The sequence below is a fragment of the Alligator mississippiensis genome, chromosome 2, assembly GCF_030867095.1.
Source record: "Alligator mississippiensis isolate rAllMis1 chromosome 2, rAllMis1, whole genome shotgun sequence".
In the NCBI taxonomy this organism is placed as follows: Eukaryota; Metazoa; Chordata; order Crocodylia; family Alligatoridae; genus Alligator; species Alligator mississippiensis.
Genome location: NC_081825.1, coordinates 5,078,516 through 5,098,667, shown reverse-complemented (window position 1 = coordinate 5,098,667; position 20,152 = coordinate 5,078,516). Strand labels below are relative to the sequence as shown.

Here is a 20,152-nt window from a genome sequence, read left to right as displayed (position 1 = left end):
AGGAAGTGGATGAGGCCTTCTTTAAATATTGACAGAAGCTGCCAAATCATAGGGCTTGGTTCTCGTGAGGGACTTATTATCGGGGCATCTGCTGGTAGGAAAACACAGCAGCACACAAGCAGTCCAGCAAATTCTTGGAGTGTGTTGGCGATAGCTTTTTCACGCAGATGGTAGAGAGGCCAACTAGGGGGGAAGCTCTTCTCAACTTTCTGCTCACAAACAGGGAGGAATTGATTGAGACCGTGAAAGGGAAGGCAGCTTGTGTGACAGTGGGTGCATCTGCACATGGAATTCATTCAAAGCAATAAGCTCTGGAGCTGTTTGCGCTGGAGTAAACTACTCCTGGGTGCAGCATCTACATGTGTACTGGGGACAGCAGCAATTCGAGCCAGGGTGGAGAAGTTTACACCAGGGCTGCTCACAGGGTGTAAGCAGGGTGGCAGCGGCAGGTGACGGAGGGGCTGGCTGTGGCACAAGGGTGCTCAAAGTGCAGAGCTGTGCGACTAGGAGTTTGGCCCCTGCTGGCAGGGCTGACTGGGCACAATTTATGCCTGTGGTCAGCATCTACATGTGCATTTAATCTCAGTAAATTACCCTAGCGTAAGATAGTACTGTCCCTAACAGTACTATGTTACTACAGCATTAATTAGTTTACGGTGGCCTAATATTGTCACACATGTAGATGGTGATGCTTTACTCCACAGTTAATTAGTCTACTCTGCAGTTAAGTGCGTGTGTAGATGTGCCCAGTGACCACAAAATGATAACAGTTCAAGATCCCAAGGGGAGGAAGGACAGAGAACAGCAGGATAAGGACACTCAACTTCAGAAAAGCAGACCTTAGCAGAGTCGGGGAACTGGTGAATAAGATCCCCTGCTGAGCAAGTCTGAGAGGTGAAGAAGTCCAAGAGAGCTGGCTCTACTTTAAGAAGGTCCTTTTAAGAGCTGAGGACCAAGCTATCCCAATATGACAGAAAAATGGGAAGTGCAGGAGATGCTCAGCCTGGCTTGACAGTGATCTCTTCAACAAGTTGAAACTCCAAAAGGAATCCTACAAAAAGTGGAAACCTAGTCATAGTTCTAGTGAAGAGTATAAGACATGCACATGCAAGGAGAAAATTAGGAAAGCCGGGGAACAATTTGCAATGCAGCTGGGAAAACACCTGAAAAACAATAAAAATGGATTCTACAAGCATGTCACAAGTAAGAGGAAGACTGTAGCAGGGAGCTTAAGGGAAGGCAGGCTGCAGGAGAAGCAGGTGGAGACCAATGAAGGGAGCCACATGACCCAAAAGAGGCCAAGCTTGGAGGATATAAGCCCAGGGCCTGAGCTGGACAGGCAGTCTGACCTGGAAGCCATGGAGAGAAGAGCTCTTGGGCAGAAGGGCTGCAGCAAAGCTCCTGACTAACACCTGAGCTGAGGTAGGCAACACCAGTGCTTTAGGGATTGAGATTGTAGGGGTAGTAAAGGCTTCAATTGGCCCAGGAGCGGGACCAAGGCCTGAGGAATAGGGGCCAAGGCCAAGGAGCAGAGCCACACCTGCAGAATGATTAAAGCAAGCAAGGTCAGGGCCCCATGGCCCATGAGGGGTGAGATCTAGGGTCAGGCACCCATTGCCTGGAAGGGGTGAGAACAAGTAAGGCCAAGGGCCTGTAGCCCAGGACGGGTGGAATCCACTAAGGCGACAGAGGCCTGAGCCCTGGTGGGGTGGAGAATTCAGGCTGCAACCAAGAGGGAGGTAGAGAGGCCCAAGCCCCGGGAGGGGTGGGGACAGTTAAAAGCACTAGGGCTGGATGCCCCAACAGTGGCAGAGGCTGTTCTGGGTTTAAAGGTCCACATTGACTGGAGTTGACACTGGGGCTGAAGACCTGTAATGAGGGGGACTGGAGGCCCATGGATAAGAGAGTGACTGGATTGGAAAATGGAGCTTAATGCCCAATGATTGGTAATATCTGCAAGGCATGGGCATGGCTAGAAGGGGAGATGAAGCCATGTATTTAGCCTTTAAGATGATGAGCAGTGATAGGTGTGTATGAGATCTTGCTTGGGGAGCCCTGGGTCAGTCTCCCTTTTTCTAAAAGCATAATTACATCAAGGCATGGCAGCAGAATTGAAGGGGAGATTGCCCAAAAATAGTAAAGGTGACAGGGACTGTGGGGGCTCCCTGGGGTGGGACCCTGTTACAAAGACCGAAGAAACCATAGGTCCCTTAGGGAGTATAGAAGACTATCTAGTTATGGATGATGCAGAAAAAGCTAAAGTATTTAATGCTTTTTTTACTTCAGCCTTCACAAACAGAGGCAGCTATCAGATGACAAGCACGTTTGGCGGTGAAGATAGGGATGGAGACAAACAGCCTAGAGGAATGGCAGAACAAGTTAGGGATTACTTAAAGCTAGATGTTTTCAAGTTGCCAAAGCTAGAAATTGGTTGAGGTAATTTCAGAGCCATTAACAGAGTCTTTGAGAACTCGTGGAGGTTGGGTGAGGTCCCTTAGAAAAGGGCAAATCTAGTGTCCAACTGTAAGAGAGGGAAGAAGGACGATCTGGGGACTTACAGGCCAGTCAGCCTGCCCTTGATACCTGGGAAGATCATGGAGCAGGTTCTCAAGGAATCTATCGTGAAGCACCACAAGATGATCGGGAACAGCCAGGATCGATTCACCAAGAGCAAATCTTGCCTGACCAACCTGATTTCCGTCTATGATAGGATGACAGACTGTGTGGATGGGAGAGAGCAGTGAATGAGATTTAGACCTTGATTTTAGCAAGCCTTCGACACTGCCTCCCACAGCATTCTCATGAACAAGCTAAGGAAATACGAGTAGAGAAAGTGCTGTAAGGTGGATACATAACTTGTTGGATTATTGTGCTCCATAAGTAGTCATCAATAGTTCAGAGTCTAGTTGGGAGGGGAGGTATCAAGTGAGGCTCCCCAGGGGTCTGTCCTGGGCCTGGTACTGTTCAACATGTTCATCAATGATTTGGAAGATATGATTAAGTCTGCACTTGGCAAATTTGAGGATGACACTAAGGTAGCGGAGTTGCAGACCCTCTAAAGAGCGGGGCGAGGATCCAGAATGACCTGGACAGACTGGAGAAATGTTCTGCCATCAATAGATGAGATTCAGCAAGGACGAGTATGCCATCCTACATTTGGGATGGAATAATTGAATGCACAGATGCAGACTGGGGAATGACTAGCTGGGCTGCAGTACTGCAGAGAAGGACCTGAGGATTACAGTAGACCATAACCTGAGTATAAGCCAAGGGTGTGCTTTGGTTGCAAAAAAAAGCCAACGGTCTATTGAGTTGTATCAACAGGGTTGTCACTTGCAAATTGGGGGAAGTAATTTTTGTGCTGTATTCGGCACTGGCAAGGCCTTACCTGGAGTACGGCATCCAGTTTTGGGCCCCACACTTCAAGAAGGATGTGGATAGATTGGAGAGAGTCCAGCACAGAGCAACAAATAAGTTTAGGAGTTTAGGAAGGAAGATTTATGAGGACAGGCTGAAAGAACTAGTATTATTTAGTTTGGAGAAGAGAAGACTGAAGCGGGATTTGGTAACAGTCTTTAAATACCTGAAGGGTGAATATAGAAAAGTTGGAGATGGGCTTTTCTCTGTGGCCATAGGGGCAGGACCTGGAGCAATGGTCTCCAGCTGCAGTAGGGGAAATTCAAGATGGGGATTAGATGGGACTTTCTGACTATGATTCAAGCCCTGGACCAGGCTACCTAGAGAAACTGCAATCTCCATTCTTAGAAGTTTTCAAGAGCGGGTTGGATAGACAGGTGGCTGGGATGGTTTAGTCACTGATGGTCCTGCCCTAAGCAGGGGGCTGGACTAGTTGACCTTGTGAGGTCCCTTCCAGCCCTACTTTCTTATGATCCTCACTATTGTCATCTCACTTTTTGGGCCATTGCTACAGGATAATGTACTAGTATTGTTATTATTAGTAATACTTTATTTTAAAAAAGGAAAGGAAGCCACAGTTGCTTTTAAATCTTTAGTCATAAGGGGCTTTACCCGAAGTTCACTAAACTCAATGGAAAGAATCTCATGGATTTCAGTGAGTTTGGGATCAGGCCTAATTGTCAGCCACTACATGGAGGCCTGGGTAGACTGGTAACCTCACGTGTCCTGCCGAACGTTATGTCCTGGAGTCCGTGCAAGATTCTGCTGTGACGTGCGTCTCCAGGGTTTTCCAGTGCTCTTTTGAGAAATGCTAGATTTTTGGTAGACAAGGTTCTTTGGGTAAATGATATCTTTTATTAGACCAACTAAATAGTTGGAAAATTGTTCTTTGCAAGCTTTCAGGCACAAACACCCTTCTTCAGTCATAGGGAGAGTCTGCTGGTGTTTGCGTGTTCTTTGGTAGCACTTCACGGTTAGGCAGTGGAACAGCCTGCCTAGGAAGGTTGTTGAATCTCTATCACTGGAGGCGTTCAGGAAGAGATTGCATAAGCATTGCTCGGGGATGCTGTAAGAGTAGCTATGCCTAAGCTAAGCTACGGGTACTTTCCATGCTTCTGGGCTTTGCTGGTTGCCCCCTGGGGCCAGGAAGGAATATATTCCTCTCTGTTGCAATATGGCAGGGGTTGGGGGGGGGGGGGGGGGTCCACCTTCCTTAGAAGCATTGGGTGTTGTCTGCAACCAAGGCTGGGGATTTAGACTGGGGTGCGCTGGTGTTTCTGCTGAGACTAAATCCAGAGGTTCCTGGCTAGAGGTTCTTGCTTCTCAGTTTAAGGTCAGCCTGATCACCACATTAGGGTCCAGAAGGGGTTTTACCCCATGGTCAGATTGGTATGTATGGACTGTGGGGGGGTTCATCTTCTTCTGTAGGAGGGGGCATGGTCCTCATCCTTGGATCCCTCAAGTGTACTTTAACAACCCTTGCAGCAGCAGGGCAGTGAGCACCTTTGTCTCCTTGCTTTACCTGTGTCAGATTAAATTGTGTGATAGGCTCGACCCTGTAATTTTATGACTAGGTTAGATAAGGATTTGTATGGAATAATTTAGATAGGGATAATCCCGTCTCAGGGTGGGCGTTAGACTAGATGACCTCCAGAGCTCCCTTCCAGCCCTACTTTACTGTGCTTCTATGATGGTGGAGGGGCAAGGTAGCATTTTCATTTGCTGTTTAATTATTCTGCATTAGTCTGAAGTCAGGCAGAAGGCAGGGTAGATTTGCACTTAGAGACTAAATCTGAGATGCATAAGCTCCCTGTGGTCCCTTCGTAGCATCTGATGAAGTAAACCGCTGCTTACAAAAGCTCATGCATCTCTGATTTAGTCTATAAGGTGCAAATCTACTCTGCTTTCTGCCTGATTATCCCATGTTACAGCATTTTAACAATGAAAGATCTGCTGTGGGTCATTAACTAGCCACATGGAAAGTACCCACAGGATTTGTCACCCCTGTGGTCCAGCATTTCTGCTTGCTCCTTTGCTAAGGTGGGCAGGCTGTGACTCTGTTTGGGTAACAGATGGTTTCTCTTTGCTGGCTTCTGAAGAAATCTTTCTCCACTAGAGAAGAGGCTGTACACTACCATCCCAGCTGTACCTCTCATTTGGTCTTGGTGGTCTCCAAAGGGGTGGATGCCACCTGCGAACCTTCTTGACATGGATTAAGAGTGTCTCTAAAAATCCAGCTACCTTTGTTCAGACAGCTAAGCTGGGAACACTTTTTAAGCAAATGTTAACGATGGCATCTCTAAAATACGCCACTGACAAAGTAAACAATAATTAGCAGGCCTTGGAACTGAACTGCAGGTTTGGTGAGCTGGAGCTTTGTTCCTGCTGTGTAAATGCTGCTTGGCCGTGTGAAATTCTCTCTCCTTGTTAATAGGGGCCAAGGATTTTCCTATAAACTTTGGTGCTTGATCTGTCTGGTGGGGGGGTGGGGCTCTATATTGAAAGAAAGGAAGAAAATGAAAAGCTCTGTTTATATTACTGTAGCAGAACTTACCAAGACCGGGAACCTGGTGGGCTTAGGTGCTGTGTGGGTGTTCAAAACGCGGTCAGTCCTCAACTGCGCCACTCGGCATTTCGTTCTTAATACATGCATGCAATTTTTCTTTGTATAAGGAGGCCAGGGGAGTAACTTGAAAGCCTCCAGGGGTGAGCTGGTCCCCGAGGAGCAGCTAGCCCACTGCCCTTTTCTCTCTGGACATCCTTTGTATGGAACTATTGTCTTGCACAGAACAAAATTAATCTAAATATTGCCCCCCCCCCCCCCCAGAAAACCCAGAAAAACCTTGAATATGACTAAAATAAGCAGTTCAGCCTGTGTTGTCTGATGAGCTGTAAAACCAGTAAGCTGTGTGGCACATATAGAGGGAGTGTGAACATCTTGTGGAACTTCTGATTCCCATTTACTCAAAGATTAGTTTGTGAACCCAAGTGTCTTGGCCAAATCCCACCTTGGGTCATGCTGGCCCAACCTTGAAATGCCCTCTGCTATTTGAGTGGCAGTCACCTTCAACCCCTTCTCTCCATGACTTTGCTGTATCACATCTTGCTCTGGGGTCATCTCCTTCTTTTCTCTCCAACGCCGATGTGCACATACACATGGGACACACAGAGAAGCAAAGCGCCAGGGGGAACACATTGCATCATGACAGCTGCACACACACATACCCCTAGGCTGTGCATTGAACAGCAGGCATTTGGCAGCGTGAGAGAATTGTCTGTGTGTTGTCCAGGGGTAAATTTGCTGCTGCTGGGCCAAGGCTGCATGCAGGGGCAGGACCATGTGTTGGCAACTTTGGGTTGGGACATCTTGACTTGCCACAGAGTCACCTATTCATATATGCATGGGCTCAGTGCCTCTTGCTGCAGCTTGCACTTGCTGAGCTGTAGTGATCTTGTCCCATGACCAGGGTCTGCTCTCCATGCTCATCCTTTCTCTGGCTCTTTCCTGCTGCATGGACTTCACTACGGCTGGTCTCTCCAGGGACTCTTGCTCAATGGTTTGTCTAAGGCCATTTTACATTGTAAGAGGCTTGCTTTTCAAATAAACTCAGAATTGAGAGAGTGTCTATGGAGAGTTTTCTCAGATGCAGAGAAGAAAAGGCTCTGACAGGCCAGAACAGGCTTCATAATGTGAGCTGTTTCACGCTCCAGTTCTCAGGTCTTTAATCAAAGGAGCCATCCCACTTCTCAGCCTGGCCAAGGAGCTATTTTCTCAGCTGCTGTGACCTCTGTTTCTTCCTCTGAGCTGCAATGCAGGTTTTAAGGACAAGCAGTTTGGCACATCCTACAGAGGAACTATAACCATATTCTTCCATCCCCTTTTTTGGCAAGTGTGTTGTACTTTCCCTAGCAGCCAGGGTAGCCATAGGCCAACATGGGTGAGCTATCCGCTTGGCATGTGAAGTACCCTCCCCTCACAACAGAAATGCACAATCCACATGCTGATGGACAACATTTCTGCTATGCACTACATCAAAAGATGGGAAGAAGCAAAGTCAAAATGAGCAGGATTTGGTGCATTTTTCATCAGATTATGCTGTTGGGTGTAATGGTGAATGGTTAAGGCATCTCGCTCAGGATCCGGAGACATTAGTCTGGACATCACTATGAACTAGTGCTGAAGCCCACTTCTGCTTGCCGTAGCTGTCCATGGATGGCTGCTCATTTAGGCTGGGGACTCCAAGACAGCTAGATGCAGTGGTGGTCGCATTATTCCTTGTGTGCACTGGCTACAGAAGCTGGTGCACTTTAACTGCGCTAACCCATTGGGCCGCCTACCCTCACAACCTGCCCTCCTCCAGGCATTCTGTATTGATGAAGGGCCTGCGGTGTCCTTAATGGCCTTGGTGGTGATAAGAGACTGAGGGCAGCTATAGTGTGGATGAGGCCATCAGAAGAGTCTGGTCTCTTGCAGTGGGATCCATTTGGACCACACATCTCAAACTCGGTTACTGTAAGGTCAGTGTCTGTTTGACTTCGAGTCAACTCTGCATCATTCAGCCACATCTTGCTATAGTGCCTCATGACCTTTGTAAATGTAGTTAGTATGCCTTGTGCTGTGTTCTGTCCTTTCTGTTGGGATTCCTTGCTAAACTACAGTTTCCAGGATGCACCAAGCAATTTAGTCAGGTGGGAGACTGCATTGCACTGTGGGAGATGTAGGTAGGCCAAGGAACCTGGCCCCCAGCAGAGAATGAAGACTTGACATGCTTGAACTGCAATTCCTGAGAGGCAGTGCAGCAGTATAAGGAGATGCAGATTCTTCTTCAGCAATCCCTTTCAGTCAAGGATGATTGTCTTCCATGATTAATTTATTGGTGGGTCCAAACATGGCTGATAATCCAGGATTGACAAACCCTGTTGCAACTTGGGCATGTGTGTCTTTGCAGGGTGGGTGGCTCCAGCTTCTTGATTCGGCCCTCGACACGCTGTTCCTACCACTCCCACTTTTCCACCTCCTCTTGTTAAAGGTTTCAGTGTACTGAGATCCTTGCAGCAGTCTCTTCCTCCATTTGGGGCATTCCTGAGCAATAGACTCCCACAAGCTGATGTCGATGTTGCATTTTTTTCAAGTTGTCCTTGAGGATGTCCGTGAAACGCTTTCTCTGCCTTCCTCTTGAATGTGCGTCTTGACTAATCTGGGAGAATAAACCTTGCTTCAGGAGTCTGGAGTCAGACATTTGGATGATGTGGCTGGCTTAGTGAAGCTGGTGTTGGATGAGCCTTGTTACTCATGGTGTTTGCTTGTGAGAGGATGCTAATGATAGAATCACAGAAATTAAGGGCCAGAAGGGACCTTGAAAGATCATCGAGTCCAACCGCCCTGCTCTGGGCAGGAATACTGCTGAGATCAAATGATCCTAGCAAGGGGTCTGACCAGTCTCCTCTTAAAGACTTCCAAGGTTGAGGACTGCATCACCTCCTTGGGAAGTCTAGTCCAGATTCTGGTCTCTCTTACCATAAAGAAGTTCTTCCTTGCATCCAACCTGAAACCATCCTCTGACAGTTTATGGCCATTGCTCCTTATCCTGCCCTGGGGTGCCCTAGGGAACAGTTTTTCTCACAGTTCCCTATATTCACCCCTGACATACTTCTGGACGGCCACCAAGTCCCCCCCTCAGTCTTTTCTTCCCCAGGCTGTACAGTCCTTGATCCCTTAGACTTTTTTCATAAAGTTTGCCCTCATTCTTGTGGCCCTTCTCTGGACCCTTTCAAGATTCTCATCTGTTTTGAAGTGCGGCACCCAGAACTGGACGCAATCCTCCAGCTGGGGTCTCACCAGCACCAAGGAGAGAAGAAGGATCACTTCCTTAGTCCTGCTTGCAACGCATCAGCTAATGCATCCCAGTATGCTGTTAGCTCTGTTGACTACAGCGTCACATTGGTGGCTCATGTTCATGCTGTGATCGACCATAACTCCAAGGTCCCTTTCAGCCATTGTGCTGACCAGGACATCTCCTCCTAACCTATATTCATGTCATTGGTTACTTCACCCAAGATGAAGCCCTCTGCATTTATCCTTATTGAACTGCATCTGGTTCCACTCCAGCCACCTTTCCAGCTTGTCCAGGGGCACTTGGATCTGCATCCCATCCCCGAGCACGACCACTTTTTCCCATAACCTAGTGTCATCTGCAAACTTGGCCACTGTGCTTTCCACATGCTCTTCCAAATCATCGATAAAGATGTGGAACAGCCCTGGGCCAAGAACTGAACCCTGCAGGACACCATGGGACACCTCCTGCCAAGACGATACAGACACGTCCACTAACAGTCTTTGGGTTTTACCCTTAGCCAGTTCCCAACCCACATGACTGTGGACTCTGCCAGCCCACAATCCCCCAGTTTTTTTTATAAGAGCATCATGGGAGACCATATTGAAGACCTTTTCAAAATCCAAGTATATGACATCAACCATGCCTCCCATATCTAAGTGGTTCGTTACTTGATCATAGAAGATGAGGTTGGGCAGACACGGCCTGCCCACAGTGAAACCATGTTGGCTGTCCTTCAGCATCATGCCTTCTGCCAGTCTCTCACAAATGGACTTCTTGCTAATTTATTTCCAAAATTTTACCCAGTATCAAGGACAAACTGACTGGCCTATGGTTTCCTGGATCCTCCCTCCTCCCCTTCTTAAAGATTGGCACCACATTGGCCCTTTTACAGTCTTCTGGGACCTCTCCCGAGCACCACGAGTCTTCAAATACCTTGGCCAATGGTCCCATAATGACCCCAGGCAATTCCCTCAACACTCGGGTGTAGTCCATCTGGTCCTGCTGACCTGAAGACATTCAGCTGCTCTAAGTGCTCCCTCACCAATTTGATGCTGACCATTGGTTGGCAATCACTACTCCCACATCTGTCCAGTATCCAACCAGGCGGGTGACTGCCATTTGCATGCAGGAGCACCGATGCAAAGTATTCATTAAAGAGTTCAGCTTTCTCCTGACTGTCTGTTCTTAGCTGTCCCATCCCATTCTGCAAGGACCCCACATTTCCCTTGGTCTTCCTTCTGGTCCCTATATACCTAAAGAAGGACTTCTTGTTGTCCTTGATTTCAGTTGCCAACCTGATCTTGGTCACGGCCCTTGCCTGCCTTATCCTCTCCCTACAAATACGGGCTATACTTGTGTATTCCTCCATTTTGACTACCTCTTGTTTTCATGGTCTGTAAGCCTCCTTTTTCTTTTTTAAGCACTCCTTGACTCCTCGAGTAAACCAAGAGGGCTTTCCAGTCCATTTACCACCTTTCCTGCATACAGGAACGGACCTTTTCTGCACTCTGAGGATTGCTCCTTTGAGGAACAACCACTCTTCCTGAACTCCGTTTCCCTCCAGTTCCTCTCCCCAAAGTTTTTTCCCACTATTTTCCTAAACTCACTGAAGTCAGCCTTCCTGAAGTCAAGCACCTCTGCCATACTGACTGACTTCCCTGCCCTACGACGGATAGTGAATTCTATCATCTCACTATCTCCTAGATTACCCTCAATCCTGGGATCTCCCGCCAGGTTGTCCCCTTGGCTAGAACCATATCCAACAAAGTCTTCCCTCTGGTCAGCCTGTTCACCTCCTGTACTAAATAAGGTTCTTCTACGCAGGTCAAAAACCTACATGACTGGTCAGATCTGGCTGAGTGCTCCTCCCAACAGATGTCAGGGTAATTGAGGTCACCTGTGACAACCATGTCCCTTGAACATCCTCCATCAGCCTCCATCTCCATTACCCAGAGAGCCTCCATCAGCTCTCTGGGTAATTCCAGATCCAGCTCCTCCTCCTGGTGTGGTGGTCTGTAGTAGACACCTACCGTCAAGGTCCCTTTTCCCCGTCCCCGCCCCGTATCTTGACCCACAGGGTGTCATGTCGCTGTTCTCTCAAACCAGTTTAGGTCCCCGAGGAGGCATACCACTCCTTTACATAGAGAGTTACACCTCCTCCCTTCTTCCCACCCAATCCCTTCTGTACCCAGCCTGTAGCCCCCTATGCATACAGCCCAGTCATGCCTGGCGTCCCACCAGGTCTCAGTTCTTCTGACAAGATCATATTCCCTATTTGCTAGCAGGAGAGCCAGTTCCTCTTGCTTATTCCCCATACTCATAGCGTTTGTGTATAGACACTTAAGTTCCCCAGTGGTAAACCCCAGTTCCCCGCTGGCCCTCCGTCGGTCCAGTCTCCCAACACCATCCTCACCCCCCTCTCTACGTCCTTCCTGCTTGACTGTCACCCACCTTGCATTCCCGTCTGAACACCCATCCCTGGGATGCACCTAATTTAAATCCCTCTCCAGCAAGTCAACCATCCCGGAAGAAAACAGTTTTTTGCCCTTTGGCGTGATGTGGATGCCATCTCTTCCCAACAAGCGTCTATCCCGGAACAGTGATCTATGATCATAAAATCAGAAACCCCCACTGTGACATCATCTCCTGAGCCTCCAGTTGACTTCCTCAGTAAAACTTTCCCTTCAGGGGCCCTGACCCCTGACTAGGAGGAAGGAAGAGAAAACCACCTGGACCCCCAACCTCTTGAGCCCAGCCCCCAGAGCCCTGTAGTCACTCATGATCCACCCAGGGTTGTTCCTGGCCATGTCATTCGTGCCCACATGGATGAGCAGCACGGGGTAGTAGTCGGAGGCCTGGATGCATTTTATTATCCTCTCCGTCACATCCCAGATATGGGCCCCTGGAGGGAGTCCACTACCACCACCCTACATCTCCTATTCTGGACAGGAGCTTGCCTCCTTTCCTCCTCTGGAGCAAGTGCCTTCAGTCCTTCTTTCATCAGTGGTGCAAGGGTCTCATACCTGTTGCACAGCTGAACTGAGAAATTGGTGCATCTATCTTCCCACAGGATTTAAAGGATCTTCAGCAGTATTGTGGTACTTCTCCAATGACTTGAGGTATCTTCTATACGTTGTCCACGTCTCAGCTCCATTCAGTAAGGTGGGAATCATGACTTCTTGATAAACCATGAGCTTGGTTTCAAGTCTAATGTCACAATCTTTGAGCACCCATTTCCTCAGGCATCCTGAGGCTGCAGTCGCACATTTGAGGTGGTGTTGAGTTTCTTCATCCATGTCAGTCTTCTGTGAGAGATGGTTTCTGAGGTGTGGGAAATTCTCAGTGTTCTCCAGAGTCTCACTATGAATCTGAATTACCAGAGCTAGAAACTGCTTATTAAGAGCTTGTTGATGGAGGACCTTAGTCTTCTGAATGTTAAGTGTCAGTCCCATTTTCTTGTATGCCTCAGTAAAGACATTGATGATTGCCTGAAGGTCTGCTTCTGAGTAAGCACGTACTACAGCATCATCAATGTAATGGAGCTCAGTGATTGAGGTTGGAGTGATTTTGGTTTTGGCTCAGAGTCAGCTGAGATTTAAACAGTTTACCATCCATTCAGTAGTTTAGCTCCACTCTGACTGGAAGCTTGTTAGTGGTCAGATGTAGCTCTTCCTTCTTCCGCAATCCTTTGCAGTAGAAGATGACCGTCTTCCATGATTGTCTTATCTGTGCATCCAAAGATGGCTGATGCAGCCTATCCAGGATCGACAGACTTTACTGCAACTCAGACATGTATTTCCATGTAGGGTGGGTGGCCTTGGATTCTTGATTTGATCTGCGGCACGTTGTTTCTGCTGCTCCCACTTTTCCATCTCCTGTTGTTGTGAGGTTTCGAAGTATTGAGATCCCTGCAGCAGACTCTTCCTCCATTTGGCGTGGTTCTGGGCAATAGTCTCGCATAAGTTGACATCAATGCTGCATTTTTTAAAGTTGGCCTTGAGGACATCCCTGAAGTGCTTTCTCTGCCCTCCTCTTGAGTGTATGCCTTGGCTGAACTGGGAGAATAAAACTTGCTTCAGGAGTCTGGAGTCAGACATCCAGATGACATGACTGGTCCAACAAAATTGATGTTGGATGATCATCACCTCTATACTCATGAAGTTTGCTTGCAAGAGGATGCTAACTTTGGTGTATCCGTCTTCTCAGTGGATTTGAAGGATCTTCCGTAGACAGCATTGATGGAACTTCTTCAACAACTTAGATGTCTCCTGTACGTTGTCCATGCCTTAAGGACAAGGTGGGGATCACAACTGCTTGATAAACCATGAGCTTGGTTTCAGATCTGATGTCACGATCTTTGAATACTTACTTCTTCAGGCATCCAAAAGCTGCACTTAAATGTTTGAGGCGATGTTGGATTTCTTCATTGATGTCAGCCTTCTGGAAGAGATGGCTTCCGAGGTACGGGAAATACACTCTACAGAGTCTCACTGTGGATCTGGATTACTGGAGCTGGGGACTGTTCATTAGGAGCTTATTGGTGGAGAACCTTAGTCTTCTGAATGTTAAGCATCCGTCTAATTTTCTTGTATGCTTTGATAAAGACATCGACAATTGCCTGAAGGTCGCTTGCGAGTGAACACACACTATAGCATCATCAGTGTACTGGAGCTCGATGATGGAGGTCGTCAGGGTGGTCTTGGTTTTGGCTCAGGGTCAGCTGAGGTTAAACAGTTTACCATCCATTTGGTAGTTTAGCTCCACTCCAGCTGGAAGTTTGTTGGTGGTCAGATGTAGCATCACAGCAAGAATATGGAGAAGAGTGCTCGAATGGTGACTCAACCTTGCTTAACTCCTGTCTTAATCTCAAAAGGATCTATGGTAGATCCATTACTGATAACTACTGCTCACATACTATTATGGAGCAGGCAGAGAATGGTGACAAATTTTGGTGAGCATCCATACTTCAGAAGGATCCCCTACAACACTTATCAGCTGACAAAGTTGAAAGCTTTCATGAGGTCGAAGAAGGGCAGCTTATGTTGTTTCTGGCACTTCTCTTGCAGCTGGCATGCTGTGACGGTCATGTAAATTGTGCCTTTCTCTTGATGGCCTAAACTCACACTGAGGTTCCAGGAAGAGCTCTTCAGCAAGTGGAAGGGGACGGTTCAGGAGAGTTTGCTCAATAATCTTTCCTGTGGAGGACAGCAAGGCAATCCCTCTGTAGTTTCCACAGTCGGACTGGTCTCCTTTCTTGAAGATTGTCACAATCATGGCATCCCTGAGGTCATCTGGGATTTCCTCATCATTCCAGATCCTTAAGATGAGGGGATGGAGCTGTGATGTCAGCTCTAGGTGCCTTGTTGGTCTTCATGTGCTGGATGGCTTTCCTCACCTCATCAAGGGTTGGAGGGAGTCCAAAATCATTTCTGACTGGGTGTTACGGGACGGAGTTGAAAACACTCTCATAAACAACCGAGTCTCAATTGAGAAGGTCTTCAAAGTGCTCTTTTCAACGGGCATTGATGGCTCCCCTTTCCTTGATCAGGTCCCCTCTGTCCTTAAGGCTCAAGGAAGTTGATCCCCGAGCGCTCAGAGCATAGATGGCTTTGGTGGCACTAAAGAAACTGTGCATATTGTGGTTGTCAGCAAGATGTTGAATCTCCTTCGCCTTGTCTTTCCACCATCTGTTCTTCGTATCGCGGGTCCTCCTTTGGACCTCTGCCTTGGCTTGTTGGAGATTCATTTTCTTTTGCTTGAAGTTGATGTTGTTCTGCCAAGCACAAAAGGCCTTGCACTGGCAGTCGATCAACTCTTGGATCTCCTGGTCATTCTCATCAAACCAGTCTTGATGTTTCCTGAAAGAGAATCCAAGTGTCTCTTCACAGGCACTGGTAACAGTGTACTTGAAGGCACCCCAAGTGCTATCAACAGTCTCCCATTATTATTGATTGGAAATCATCAGTTTTTCATTGAGACGACAGTGAGTTGATTGGGTCCTTGAGTCCTTTGATGTTGATCTTCTGTTAGCATTGCTTCTGCTGCAGCCATGATTTGGGAGCCAGTTAGAGTGACATTACCAAGCTGATGAGTTGGTGGTCTGCCTGGCAATCATCATCTCCAGATTAATATTGAACTGATTGGAAGCAAAAACAGTTCAGGTCAGTTCAACAAATCAAAATAAGTTTAACCAAGTCTCATCAGCTTGAAGCAAAATATTTCAACTTGGTTTTCCCAACAAAACCTTCAGCAAAATTGACATTTCCCTGTTGGGATTTTCCTTTCAGCAGAAACTGTTCTCCATGAAAATCAATTTTGATGAAAGCTTACCAACCCTTTCCTCTATGAGTCTGTTGATCTGTCTGCCTGCCCACTGTCATTCTGGCTATAGTGGAAAGCTTTATGCCAGTCACAGCAAGAGGTATGTTATGAATATAGTTTGATTTGTAAAACCACTTGTTTAAAAACGAGGAGGAAGATGACTTAATCCTTTGATTGATAAGGGAGACCTGAACTGAACCCAGGTCTGAACTTAATAGTTTCTCCCTAAATTTCTGATGGATTTTAAAAAGCAGTGACTTTCAAATGTCAACCTGAACCTCATATAGAGGAGCATGTGTATATTGGTGCTACCTTGTTGACTTCAGTGGAGCTGTTTGGACTCATAACAGTCAAGGATCTATCTGTAGATGTTTTTTCAAATTAAAACAAAACCAATACAGCATTTTTTTTGTCTCCGTATTGGAAAAGCTTATTTTAGTGGACGGTTTCTGGTCGGCGTCTTCCCACTTGGATCCGGGTCTTTCATTTCTCCCAGCCATCTCTCCATCTGCATGTTTTAGCTCCCCCAGCTGCCTCTCGCAAATCTTGTGCCATTTTTTTTTCAGCTCTCTTGGCGTCTCTCGTCTCTTTGCCTGCTGTGTATTTTAACTCCCAGGGCCTTTGTTCTTTGCTCTCTAGGCAACTCAGTGTTACCTCCCACTGCTGAGCTCCCCAGTGTTTCGTTCTTTCACCATGTCTCATATGTCTCCTGCTGCTTGGATGCCGTGTTCAAGCATCCAACATATAGAATTGCTGTTTATTTTGAGACTGCATATGCTGTGCGGGGAACACAATGTCAGCTTTTTTTTGCACAGATGTAGTCTCATTTTAAGTTGTATAAATAATACCTATATTGACAGCTTTAATACGGAGAAATAATGTTTCAGCGGCATCCATGAAAGCAAGAAAATTCCAAGTATGGGACGTAGATCTAGAGCAGAAGATGGGATGGAAACTCATTGCGAGTTTCTGTCGCTTTGGAGTCACTGGAGCAGATGCACGGCCAGGTAACTCTGACTGCTGTGACGTCCCACAAGGAAGGAATTCATTCCTCTCATTCAGTCCTCTCACATGTAGTCTCTAAGGGCACCTATAGACGTGTAGTGAGGCTCCTCCAGCATGCTGTTATGCAGCACGTTGGAGCAGACTTGATTAATCGAGTCTGCTGGAGTGTGGTAATTACCGCGCTCCAGAAGACTCCAGTGTCACACGTATCAGCATCCCCACTCTGAAAAATGGCGGCGGGGGTGCTTTAACTAAAGCTCGTTTGATGAGCTTTAGTTAAGGGACCCCCGCCACCATTTTTCAGCATGGGGACACTGATACGCGTGACATTGCAGGCACTTTAATTAGAGTGGCTCTCAGAGCCGCTCTAATTAAAGCACCCTCCCCCCTACCCCACTCCTGGAGCACGTCTATAAACGCCCTAAGAAAGCACCACCTGCCGTACCCATGTTCCACCCGTTTTCCCCATCCAGCTCCTCATTTCTCTCACTGAAGCAACGACTTAAAACCCATTTGCGTTATGGATTATAATCCTGTTTTCAAACACAGTTGCAGCCAAACACGGTAGATGTAACACAGCTACAAGCTAAAGACCTGCTTGAAGTTCTCAACAACTTAATTGGCACTAGGTTTGGCCCTCATGTTCAGAGAGACTTCATGTTCACAGGCCTGGGAGAGACCATTGTGTTCATCTCTGTGATCGCCTGTGTATCAAAGGCCATGGGACTGTTCTGAATTAATTTGTGTTTGCTCTAGAAGAGCTCAGTTCAGAAGCAGTGATTGTAGACTACCTACCAAACCATGGACTAACACCAGGCCTAAAATCCCCCGTCTGCATTAGACTAAGTAGCCAGCATAGCAGCGTCTATTCTGGAAAAGCAGAATAGTTATTGCAAGTACGATTCAAGCCATATTGTAAATAGGGGCTTATACTGTAGGTCACAGGGCTGTTTTCAGCTATCGAGGTAACTAAAGTATTGGAAGTTAATGCCCACTAAGAAAGTTAGTTTGGTGTAAAATAAATCTCTGGGGAAATACATAGGTGTCTACTTAGAATTTCATTTGTATCATTGCACGGGTCCATGCAGAGCAGAACAATAGGTTGTATTGTCATTATTTGGGTATGAGCACAGTCGGTCTGCATGCTGCTTGTAAAGACATGGGGCTAAGTACTCTGTTGGAGTACATTGCTATGATCACTGTAAAATCAGCAAACTGTGCCTACTTATACCTTTGGAGATCCTGGCCTATGGCCCTTGCCCAACCAGCTCATAGACCAAATCAGTGGTGTTTAACATACAACCCATGTGCCAGACGCAGCCTGCCAGGTGTATTTGTGTATCCTGCATCATGTAATGGGATTGTGAAGAATAGCACTTGCCTTTAAAGAAAAAGTGAATATTTGGGCTTTTGTTGCTGTAAAAAACCCTCTTCCAAACACAGAGGGCAACCAGTGCTGCAGTGTGTTATGGAGGTAACTCCTCTGCCCTCTACAATCGAATTGGCGTGGCAGTCCTAAAGCCCTGATGATGTGCTAGAGTGAACATTAACGATTTCATTGATCGTCATGAACGGCTGGTTTCCAAGCATAGGAGGAAACGTGAAAGAAGAGATGAGGAGGATGGGGGAGGACAAGGGAGAGCTGTGGAAGGGCACCTAGGCAGAAGACAGGGTGCGGGAGTTTGAAGTGAGAGCAGATAAGGGTCTAAGGTTTGTAAGGGTCTCAGAGCTGTGCAGACCCTTGAAGACGAGGCTTGAACACAATGCAGAAGGGGAGTTGAGGGGTTTGAAGATGGCAGTGGCATGGCAGGAAAAGAAAATGTTCTGGGTCGCTACATTTTATATCAGAGGTTAGCAATGTACAGCCTATGGGCTGGATCCAGATTATCAGGCCATTAGATCCGGTGCATGGAGCCGGTGCTTCAGTGGCAGGGGTTTTGCCTGGTGGCTGAGTAGTTGGGTGGCAAGGAGCTTCCCCATGTCACACCGCAGCTGGGTGGCAGTGAGAAGCAGCAGTAGCCGGGTCGTAGCACCAGGCCACCTGGAGCTGGGCCATCCCAGCCCATTCCATCTGGGCAGAGTGAAGAGGAGCTGGGAGCATGAAACTGCAGCGTGCATTTTGGTGCTTTCCGCTATTTGCTTAACTTCTTTTAAAAGCAGGATTTGTTTGGCATAGTTTGGTGCGACCATCATGGCTACAGCCGTACAACACTGTGAAATTCTGTTAGCATCGTGGCAGTCCGTTCCCCACAAGACAAGTCTTCTCACTGCAAAACCCACCCCAGTTGCTATGCCCTGGTACCCGATGGGCCATCTCAGAGAAATGTATACAGCTTCTGAAGCTCAGCTGTCTCCTTTGGGCCTGGTGAGGGAAATTAATGGAATGGCATTGCTGCCTGCTGAGTTCATAAAATCATAGACAATGAGGGTTGGGAGGGACCTCGGGAGGTCACATCTAGTGCAACCCCCTGCTCAAAGCAGGACCAGCCCCAACTACAGCATCCCAGCCAAGGCTTTGTCGAGCTGGTACTTAAACTCCTCCAAGGATGGAGATGCCACCACCTCTCTGGGTAACCTGTTCCAGTGCTTTACTATCCCCCTCATGAGAACATTTTTCCTAATCTCCAACTTCAACTTCCCTTGCTGCAGCTTGAGCCCATTGCTCCTTGTCCTGTCATCTGCCCCCACTGAGAACAGCCCAGCTCCGTCCTCTTTGCAGCCCCCCTGCAGGGAGGTGAAGGCTGCTATTCAATCCCCCTCGGTCTTCTCTTCTGCAGACTAAATCAGCCCATTACCCTCAGCCTCTCCTCTCCTCACCAGTCATGTCCCCCCAGCTATTTTCGTTCCCAACTCTCCAATGTGTCCACACCTTTCTGTAGCGGGGGGCCCACAGCTGGACACAGGACTCCAGATGTGGTCTCCCCAGTGATGAATAGAGGGAAGAATCACTGCCCTCCATCTTCTGGTAGCGCTTCTACCAATGCAGCCCAGGATGCCATTAGCCTTCTCTGCAACAAAGGCACACTGCTGGATCCTATCCAGCTTATTGTCCACTGTCATCCCAGGTCCTTTTTTGCAGAGCTGTTGCTTAGCCAGTTGGTCCCCAGCCTGCACCGGTGCAGGGGATTGCTCCGTCCTAAGCACAGGACCTGGGACTTTTCCTTATTGAACCTCATGAGATTTCTTCTGGTCCAGTCTTAGTTCCTTAGACTCCAACAGATCTCCAGCCCCTGGGGCATCTCTCACCACCACCAAATTCCCTTTCCGACATCTGGGATCTCAGAAAGCTGCAGTCAATCTGATGCTTTCCTTCTAGGCAGCAAAATATCTTTCCATCCCATCCCAGACATACAGATTCACCTTTCTGCATGTGGAGGAACACAAAGTTTCTCCATGTTTTTAACGAGGATTTCCCATGATGGTTTCTTCTCTCTCTGTGATAAACCTAGTGTCTTGGAGGGGAAGGGCCAGTGAAGCAATGGAGTGTTTCCTTCCAGTTATATGGAAAGGCTCTCTCCTAAATCAGAGCCAAGAAGAAAGCAATGCCTTGTGGCAAACAGACTTCAGCTGGA

The 20,152-nt window shown here is 47.6% G+C and overlaps 1 protein-coding gene across 3 annotated transcripts in view; it reads left to right on the top strand.

Moving 5' to 3' along the window:
- Positions 1–20,152, top strand: part of SFXN5 (sideroflexin 5) — a 196,478-nt gene that overhangs the window by 128,273 nt on the left and 48,053 nt on the right. The window lies entirely within an intron of this gene.